Raw genomic sequence first — 10,889 nt, 5'->3', positions numbered from 1 at the left:
TAGAGGAGAACCACAGTGAAGGAGAGATCCAACTCAGACAAATGGACTGTGCAGCCAGAAACACTCAGGAGGAGAGGGTGGTTCAGCCAGAAAGATCCAGAGCCGTTCATCAGTCGCGACCCCCATATTAACAATATTTGGAATTCATGACCCCAAACACACAAGACAGGCTACTTGATGAAGTTGATGAAAGGTTATTTTCTGAACATTGGCCTATAAACAAGAATTTGGTAGCTCAACAAATAATAATCTACATTTACTACTGTCTTTGAAATATGTCGGTGTAATCCCTCATTCGTCCAGGCGTGTTCCATAGTAGAAAAAGCTTCAGTTGTAGTCATCTGGACTCAGTTAGAAAAAAATAGACGTTTCGACTCTCATCCAAGAGTCATTGTCAATAAAAGAATTTAGATCGAGAACTCCGATATTAATACTGTTCTGTGGTAAGACCCACCCATTGGGAGGAGCCTTCCTGAAGTAGAAAGAGTTGTTTGTTTCAACAGAAACTCCCCCCTTGTATCTACCGAGCTAGCCTATTCAGAATCTTAATGGGCTATTAGAATCCTCTTTGTCTTTGTGAGACCCTGGCTCAACCACCCTGAGTACCTGATTAGCATCTAAATGTCCTGGTCCTGGTCCTCTACCTTTCCAGGGGTTCAGTAACCCATTATAGATAACAGGAAGATTAAACCTTAGCCCTCCATTTCTGTTTAAAGAAGGTCTTTCTTTTTTAACAAAAATAGCTTCCTTGACTCCTCTTTCAAACCATCTTTTCTCCCTGCTTAAAACCTTCACCTCACCGTCTTCAAACGAGTGATTAGAGGCTTCAAAGCCTTGAAGCCACATTTAGATGCTAATCAGGTACTCAGGGTGGTTGAGCCAGGGTCTCACAAAGACAAAGAGGATTCTAATAGCCCATTAAAATTCTGAATAGGCTAGCTCGGTAGATACAAGGGGGGAGTTTCTGTTGAAACAAACAACTCTTTCTACTTCAGGAAGGCTCCGCCCAATGGGCGGGTCTTACCACAGAACAGTATTAATATCGGAGTTCTCGATCTAAATTCTTTTATTGACAATGACTCTTGGATGAGAGTCGAAACGTCTATTTTTTTTTAACTGAGTCCAGATGACTACAACTGAAGCTTTTTCTACTGCCTTTGAAGGCCTTGTTTAAGACTAATGCATACATTTTACATTTTTCTCATATCATCTTGGGACACCTTGAAATCATTTCACAGCCCCCAAGGGAGTCCTGACCCCCAGGTTGGGAACCACTGATCTAGAGTAGATAGTGTTCCTCGAGGCAGTTGAGGAGCATCTGTATCTACAGGTCAGAACTGTGAGATGGGGCATCTAAGGTGCGGTCAGCACCTGGAGCAGGAGGGACCACCTTCAGCTCATCAGAACGAAGACTAAATAACTGGTGGTGGACCTGAAGAGGACCAAAGCTGCTGTGACCCCCCTCGTCCAACCAAAGGCAGTCGTCCCATAGGGCAGCTGTCTGTGGTGAGAGACACAATGGACTCAACAAGATCATGGAGATATGAGTGTAGTTTTGAGGGTTTCGCCGGTGCGTGGGTCTGGTGTGGGTGTGGGGAGGGGTCTATAAGTGTATGGTGGTGACTCTTATGATGGGGGTACATGCAGGTGTTTATAGCTGAGGATGGCTTTCTTGTGGGGGTCCGGTGTGATGGGTATATTCTAGTGCACATGGGCGTCTTCTTTCTTTGTGGGGGTCCAGTGTTGGCGTTGGGGGGTGTGCAAGTGCGCCGTGTCAGTGCGTCCATGCGGGGAGAGCAGATAAAGGCCCGCTCATGTATCAGCCCGCGCACCTGTCTGCGGTGGACCCCCGTAATGGATGGACGCGAGGCGGACCATCACTCATCCCAGCGCCTGTGTGCAGTTGGTGTGCGTTTTCAGTGTGTGTGCGTGTGTGTTTTAAAGAAAGTGTGTGTGTGTGTGTGTGTGTGTGTGTGTGTGTGTACACGGAGCATGACAAGCGCAGACAGAGATAGAGTGAAGGGCTGACTCTGGATCTACGTGCCTCTGATTTGTTTAGGTTTTTTAAGTTTTGATGGCTGTTCCTTTTATGACCACACATGCAAGTTCTGGGGCAAACGTTTGTTGGTGTTTACAGAATTGTTTCGTGATGTAAATGTGGCTACATCAGAAAGTGGTCAGATGAGTGAAGGAGTGGGTAAAAGTGTCTCGCCCCCTTAAGGCACAGTCTGTGGGGATTTACGCTTATTCAGACATTTGCCTACATTAAAAGAGGAACTTTTCAAACTTTCAATACTAGAACATTTTAGGTTTCTCCTTTTTCCCAAAGAGGTTTGGTATTTTTTCCTGGCCGAGAAGGAGGGTCTAAGGGATGCTGGGACATTTGTCTAAGGACAGGGGACATTACCAAGTACCTATGAACATTGTTTGATTAGTTATATCACTGTCGCCTTTAAGGGAACTGCTATTGTGATTTTGGACGTTATAAAAATACATGGTTTTGTTAAAAGGAGTTTTCCTCATACTCCACATCACCAAAAAATGATAGAATGGTTCGCGGTACATAGACACATACACTTAAATATGAAAAAGAAGGAGGTTTTACCGTTCCATTGCATTTTAGTGACAGTAGCAGCTCTTGTGCTGGGCTCTTGTGCGGTGCTGAGTGTGAGCGGGCGTGGGAGGACAGTGCATGGGTGGGGTTGTGGGAAGGGTCACATGGACCTGATGTGACTGACAGCTGCTGCACATCTCTTCTCTGTGGATTTTCAGGAAACCGAAGAAGAACTGAAATAACTCATTCATGACAAACAACGAATGTGGGAAAAGATTTATATTAAAGACACCACATCTGCTCCTCTGTATGTTTGGACATTTGATACTTCGAAAGGTCTACAATTCAGTCACTGCGCTCTGAAAGGAACAGTATGTAACATTTCACAAACCTCTCTATGTCCAGATACCAGGTAAAGATGTTCAACTCAAATATTGATTTTACTGTTGAAAATTGCAATGTTGATTATTCTTATTGACAAAAACATTGTACAACATGGACAAGAAGTTGATGTTATAATTTGGTGTTTTGGTTCAAGACAATTGTCCAATCAGAAAGCAATCTGAGCCTAACTCGAGTCTCTCATTTGTGTTGCCGGTTTCAAAGCTGAAATCCAGTTCTTTTAAACCTCTGCGTCCTCTCTCTGGTCTGAGGTCACTACCTAAAGCCCAGCTCCTGAACCAATCATGACTCAGAGCTCGTTTGGCCTCCGCAGCTCAGTGAGAGGAGTTCTGGAGGAGAAGGAGCTGAACATGAGCCATGGTCTGTGCACAAACTGAGAAGGACAAACACTGATGTGTCTCCATCTGCAGTTAAGGCTCTGGACACAGAGTGCAGTTTTTATAACATTGTTGTATGTTTATTGAGGACACCGATAGGTATTTACTGAGTCTACATACAAACTTCTATTGATTCTCAGAGCCTATCCCTAAGCCCACCTCTTCATCTCGCCCTCTTCACAGAAATGGGCTTTGCCTGGACACAGTTTGGGACACGGGAAAACACATAGAACCAGGTAACAATGTTGTTTCCTCATCAAAACATGCCAACTCTGAGGAGACTTCAGTCAGAGTGGGGCGAGCACAGCAGGAAAAGCCCAGAAACACCAGTGCTTGTTGTGTACACATCTTCTTTTACAAACTGCAGACATTGCTGCAGCGTTGACCCGTGGGAGTTAACCTCTGCGCGAGTCAGAGGTCACATGCCTGGCAGGCTGTCGTTACCACGGTGATGAACGGCATCCCGGAGCCACGGAGAAAGACTGCATTTGTAGCCATCCTGTCTCAGCTAATACACTCAGCAGACATGATGAGCCTGTGAGCTCGGCTTTCCATAATTCATACTCAGAATCACACTGTGATAATGGGATTAGAGAGGGCGAGGCAGGACCACACAGTGCGAGTGCTACAGTGGAACAGAGCCACTGCACACAGCACCACTGGCACAGGAAGTGACATCAGCCACAGAGGTCAGAGGTCGACACCCCCGGGGTCACCACTCTGGATTATATTAAATGTGTAATGAGCTGCTAGAATGGTCATTTCTCATTCACTTGAGTGATATTTTCATCCATTCATGCTGAAGGTCTTTATTTTTGGATACGACGCTCTCTATTTACTCTCTATATACTTTGGTCCAAAACCTCTTGGGGAGGTGGGTCTTTCTGACTCTGTGAACCGGACAGGTTCAGTTTATGTGCAGACAGAAAGTATTATTCTAAAAGCAATCATAGCATTTATAGTACACAAAAGAATTCACAGCATATATATATATATATATAATATATATCAGATTTGTAACGTGTTTTAACGTGTAGGTCCATAAAACATCCCCAGACTCATTCTACGCATTAATGCATCAAATCACGTTCAATAAAACTGCATGTTTACAAAATACTTTTTGTGTATTTCCCCATGGAAAATAATAATCAAGATTGTGAGGATATATATATATATATATATATATATATATATATATATATATGGTGGTGGGGCAGTCACTCCGCAGTGGTGATGGTGGTCCTGTCCCTTGCATCAGTGGTGGTGGTCCTGTCCCTTGCATCAGTGGGGATGGTGGTCCTGTCCCTTGCATCAGTGGTGGTGGTCCTGTCCCTTGCATCAGTGGGGATGGTGGTCCTGTCCCTTGCATCAGTGGGGATGGTGGTCCTGTCCTTCTGCAGCAGTGGTGGTGGTCCTGTCCCTTGCATCAGTGGGGATGGTGGTCCTGTCCTTCTGCAGCAGTGGTGGTGGTCCTGTCCCTTGCATCAGTGGGGATGGTGGTCCTGTCCTTCTGCAGCAGTGGTGGTGGTCCTGTCCCTTGCATCAGTGGGGATGGTGGTCCTGTCCCTTGCATCAGTGGGGATGGTGGTCCTGTCCCTCCGCAAAGGGTGGTGGTCCTGTCCCTCTTCAGCGGTGGTGGTGGTCCTGTCCCTTGCATGTGGTGATGGTGGTCCTGTCCCTCTACAGCGGTGATGGTGGTCCTGTCCCTCTACAGCGGTGATGGTGGTCCTGTCCCTCTGCAGCGGTGGAGGTGGTGGTCCTCCTGTGCTGTGTGGACATCATTAGCTCCACACATCTCATTAGGCCTGTGTTTAGTATGCAGCGCCTGTGTGTAGCCAGCATCGCTCAGACGTGGAGCAGGAATTAGCCAGTAGCACCTGACACTCCATCATGGTGTCAGCGGCTCAAGTCTGTCTGCATGTGTGAGTGTGAGTGTGTGTGTGTGTGTTTGTGCGTGCGTGCGTGCGTGTTTGTGCGTGCGTGCTTGTTTGTGCGTGCGTGTGTGTGTGTTTGTGCGTGCGTGTTTGTGCGTGCGTGCGTGTTTGTGCGTGCGTGTGTGTGTTTTTTGTGTGTGTGTGTGTGTGAGTGTGTGTGTGTGTTTGTGCGTGCGTGCGTGTTTGTGCGTGCGTGTTTGTGCGTGCGTGTGTGTGTGTTTTTGTGTGTGTGTTTGTGCGTGTGTGTTTGTGTGTTTGTGCGTGTGTGTTTGTGTGTTTGTGCGTGAGTGTGTGTGCGTGTGTGTGTGTTTGTGCGTGTGTGTGTGTGTGTTTGTGCGTGTGTGTGTGTGTGTGTTTGTGCGTGCGTGTGTGTGTGTGCGTGTGTGTGTGTGTGTGTGTTTGTGCGTGTGTGTTTGTGTGTTTGTGCGTGTGTGTTTGTGTGTTTGTGCGTGTGTGTGTGTGTGCGTGTGTGTGTGTTTGTGCGTGTGTGTGTGTGTGTGTTTGTGCGTGTGTGTGTGTGTTTGTGCGTGTGTGTGTGTGTGTGTTTGTGCGTGTGTGTGTGTGTGTGTGTGTGTGTGCGTGTGTGTGTGTGTGTGCGTGTGTGTGTGTTTGTGCGTGTGTGTGTGTGTGTGTTTGTGCGTGTGTGTGTGTGTTTGTGCGTGTGTGTGTGTATGTGCGTGTGTGTGTGTGTGTTTGTGCGTGTGTGTGTGTGTTTGTGCGTGAGTGTGTGTGTGTTTGTGCGTGTGTGTGTGTGTTTGTGCGTGTGTGTGTGTGTTTGTGCGTGTGTGTGTGTGTGTACATGGAGCACATGGAGCACATGCAGCCTGCAGTCAGAACGATCCACTGGGAGATTCTCACTGAAGAATGGGAAAATGCAAAAACATTGTTCCCTGTAAAACACACCTAGTGTTGTATTTAGCTTCATTCACTTTGTTTGTTTCATGAATCTGGTTTACAAGATCATCTTCTCCGCTTCTTCTCTGAGCCTCACAAAAACATGCAGTTTCAATTTCACGTGTAACGTGTTTTCAGGTCCATAAAACATCACCAGACTCGTTCTATGCATCAATGCTTCAAATCCAGTTCAATAAAACTGCATGTTCACATTAGCATGCAAGATACTTTTTGTGTATTTCCCCATGGAAAATAATAATCAAGATTGTGACCAATTAAGACAATTTTAATTTTCAGAGTCAGAGTCAGGTCTGGAAAGGCCAAAGGTCGTCTTATTAAGTGCAATTATAAACAAACTCACGTGAGGATCTATCTTTGCTTGCATTTTTTTTTGGGACGTCACAGTGGTGCAGTTATTTCCGCTCTCGCCTCACAGCAAGAAGGTCCTGGGTTCAACTTTCTGTGGGTGCTCCGGTTTCCCCACCACTAAAAACATGTACAATAGGCTCCTCCCCTCTGGGGTCAGGATATCACTGAATACATTTCTAAATTTCAGGGTGACTTTTCTAGTTAAATTAGTTAAGATCAGTCAAAATGATAACAAAATGCCCAGTTCTCTAAAAGTGCGCCCCACTTGTGAGATGAAATCAGGGCGGAGTGCAGTAGTCCCCAGCAGGGACTAATGGAAAAGGGGCATATGAAGACGGAATATACCTTCATGACTTTAAATCTAATCAATTTGAAAAAGTATAAAGACAAAACAAAAGCAGTAGCCGTAACCCAGAAGTACAACTCTGTTGTTGCAATCACGCAAAATTGCTGATCCCAATAGTGTCTCACGACACAGTGCAGGTAGAAAACTCTAAAAATGAACCTAAAATAGAATCAGTTGCTTGTCATGTTATTGTGTTGTCCTTGGAGGTTGGATTTTCAGAGTTTGAAAAAAATGTCAAGGATTTTAGAAAACACAAGCACTGTCTGTGAAGCTGCTCCTGCACAGCCCCGAAGCCTCTGCAGCTATAAATGCAATGTTATGCTAATGTTGTTAACGTCACAAGGCTAATGACAAAAAGTATAAATTCCCTCTCAAGCATTGATTTATAACTTACACATCTAATAAAGCTGTCCAGGTCAATAAATTAACTTGCAGGAATTGGATCCACATTTTGGTTGATTCGAGCACTTTATTATCTGTTTTACAGTATTTAAACTATAATCTACAGCTGGAACACAGAAACTCTGAGAAGACGTCTGTCCGCGCCCTGAGTAGATGAAACACAGCATTATCCCACTAGGTGCTTTTATAGATGTCCCTCCTAAACCCAATCTTGTGTGAATAGAAATGCATCTTTTGTAATCAAGTGTAGTCAACTCCAAACAATTGCTGACTGTATTCCTTGCAGATCCTCTGTGTCGGGGACACATCATGTTTAAAGTGGAGCCTCTTCGCCTGAGTGTAATATGACATGAGGCTGTTTCACATGAGAGACACTGATGGACTTTGGCTGGACGTCGATGCTTCTCTGTGCGGCTCAGGTCTGTTGTTAGCGCCACCTGTGTGTGTGTGTGTTTGTGTGTGTACGTGTGTGTGTTTATGTGTGTGTGTGTGTGTGTGTACGTATGTGTATGTGTGTGTGGTGTGTGTGTGTGTGTGTGTGCGCGTGTGTGTGTTTGTGTGTGTGTGTGCGTGCGTGTGTGTTTGTGTGTGTTTGTGTGTGTGTGTGTGCGTGTGTGTGTACTTGTGTACGTGTGTGTGTGTGTGTGTGTGTGTGTGGTCATTGACTTGGAGTTGCTGTCCATACTGAGTGCTCAGATCAATAGCTCATGCGTGAACAGTTCAGTGGTTGTAAGGTCAAAAATAAAATATATTGACACAGTTAAATGGACATTGAAGTTGAGATTCGGTTCTTGCTCCTCCTTATTCTTCTAATCTCAACATCTTAAACATCTCTACTGACTTTTATTGACTAGCGACTATACTTTGAAACCAATGATTATATTTCACGCTGTTTTAATGATGTCATTTCTCTATGTATACTATATGTATACAGTGGCACAGCAGAAGTGATGTGCAAATCTACACCACGCAGTCAATACATTGAGCCTGTATTTTGGGAATCATTACCAATTTGGGAAGATTGATAGTGGAAATGGGAAAACTGTCAAATACAAATGATAAATCCCGATGAGTGCACTAGTTTCTCTACGTTCTGTTGCTCCTCAATCATGGCCTTTAGTACTTCACAAACATGCCTTAAACTTAACAATCAAAGTATTTGTCATACATATACCTGCTATGCATTGGCATAGTGTCCAGAGGAGGGTGTAGCTTCTTGTGCCATATCTCATATATACATATATATATATAGTATACATATGCAGTGCGCATGGAGCCACCGACTCGCTGTTTGCATTCGACCCTCAACAAGCCTTTTCTGTCATGTTTTAAGTGTGTGCACCACAGTGTGGCGCTGTATCTTACCCGCTGTTACCGACCTGTACAAGGGAGACTAAGGTCCTGTTGCCCCAGGTGTGTTACTGTGGTCCTTTGTTTGGTCGGGACAGTGCATGTTAAAGATCCCATATCATGCTTTTTTTCCGTTTCGTAGTCTACCCTAAGGGTATATTTGATAATAATAAGTGTTGTGCCACAACCATGACATAATAGTTATAGAATATCACCCATGTCTTGACCCTGCTCACAAACCCGTAAATGCAGACGGCTTAATTTGAGATTCGCCCCCACCCTTGCGAAGAGCAATCTGCCTCCCCCGCCCACCCCGTGACGTAGTCTCAGCGTGAGCATGCGTTCCCCACCTGTAGCCTAGCGTGGTGACGGTAGGGGTGTAAACAAAGCCGGGGTGAGTTACGCAGGGTAGCCCCCATTCGTCTGCTCATCCGAGGGGAAGGATAGAAACTGTTCTCTAGCTAAAGACTGCAGGAATCAATCAAAAAAGACTTTGGGCACATATGTGAAGCACCAATAGCACTGTAAGAAGGTTACAATCTCGGAAAAGTCGATTTTGCATGATATGGGACCTTTAATGAACATGTATGATATACATGCTGTGAACACGCCAGATCGTAGCCATGCGCTCATTTCTATCATCCTCACATTCACTCTCACAACACACTCTAATTTATTAGTGGGAGGGGAAACTGGAGGAAACATACACACACACAGACATAAAGAGAACATGCAAACTCCACACAGAAAGGCCCCTCGAGTCGAACAAAGGACCTTCTTGCTGTGAGGCGAGAGTGCTAACAGTTGCTCTATCGTGCGGCCACTGGAGTTTTGGATTTTGGTGAATATTGTGGATGACTTAAAGGGAAAGCAAATAAACTATTGGCATGTAAAGTCAGCATGTGTCCTCACACTGGCCTCAGCATCAGTGACCACATGTGAACCTGGTGTTCACAGGAGCAGCTCCAGATGCCTTTGGAACACCTGGACAGAGGTCTTCCACACCATGAGAGTGGGGATTGTAGTGTTTTTGTGGATGTCTGCTTTTAATATGAATTGTAGAAAAATTCAGCTGTATCTCTGACACCATCCAAGAGTCATTTTCAATCTGCGAAACGAATCTGGGAACGGTTTTGTATCTTACTCTGTGTACGCCCTGTCCACCGGGCGGGACCTCCTGATAAAGGGAGTTTTTGGCTTCACTTGAGACTGCTCTTATCTGTTTTCTATCAGTTTTGTAATGGGCTATCAACATCCTATTGTAAACTGACTTTTGCTTCCTCCTCACTGAGTACCTGATTAGCATCAGAATGCAACTCAATTTTTTCTACTGTAATCCCTCATTCATCCAGGTATGTTCCCCTGGACGATTACAGTAGAAAATTACACTTGACTTGTCTTAATATGAATGTTTTTCTGTCTTTTGCAATGGAACAGAAACTTGCAGCAAAAAACTATTATGTCCGGTCTTGATGAAATGAAAACATGCATTCACACACACTCTCTAGCCTGTGAGTTAACTTTGTCATGGAGACACGGATCAAAATGTTAGATTTGATTTGTGTGTGTGGACACTGGAGCAGAGTCATATAACGGTGTGAGAAGTGACGAGGCCCAGGCATTCTACATACATTATTTATACTAAAACGCTCTTTTCATCTGGTTAGAATCTGCGGTTTCTCTGTAAAACACATCAGGAAAACAGAAATATAACGCTATGTTTTCTGAAAAAGCACTAAACATTCAGAGTCTCTCAGAATGGATGCGAGGCCTGAAGAATCACTCAACTTAAAGATATAAATAAATACTTGTGGACACGTTTGAAGTGCTCAGCGGGAACACATTCTTCAGCTCAAATGAAATATTTGCTGTTCAAAAAAGTGTTAACAAGTTGAACAAATGTGGCGGTAAGTGGCACAGTGGGTAAGCAGTTGCTCACCAGGGGATTGCCAGTTTGAGTCTCGAAATGAAAGAACAGATGCAGAAGAACATGTTTCCCACAGAAAATGTATAAATAAATGATGTGATTTGAAGGTGTTCCAAATGATTTCAAACAGACAGAACATGTTCCTTTTGTTTTGGTCGTCCCCTGTATCTTGCTTTGCTTGTTTATTTGTTCTTTTAAAAAATTGTACAAATTTCACACTAAATAATTAAATGAAACAGCCAGAATAAAACACTTTTATAGTTATTTTCAAAATAAATAAATAAAGATGACCCTGATCAAATATATTATGTCCAATTAATTAATTTATGTTGAT

The sequence above is a fragment of the Eucyclogobius newberryi genome, unplaced genomic scaffold (genome assembly GCF_026437365.1).
Source record: "Eucyclogobius newberryi isolate DKJ021-1_F unplaced genomic scaffold, fEucNew1.0.hap1 SCAF_13, whole genome shotgun sequence".
Lineage (NCBI taxonomy): Eukaryota > Metazoa > Chordata > Actinopteri > Gobiiformes > Gobiidae > Eucyclogobius > Eucyclogobius newberryi.
The sequence above is the reverse complement of the archived record's forward strand: the minus strand, read 5'-3'. Positions refer to the sequence as shown.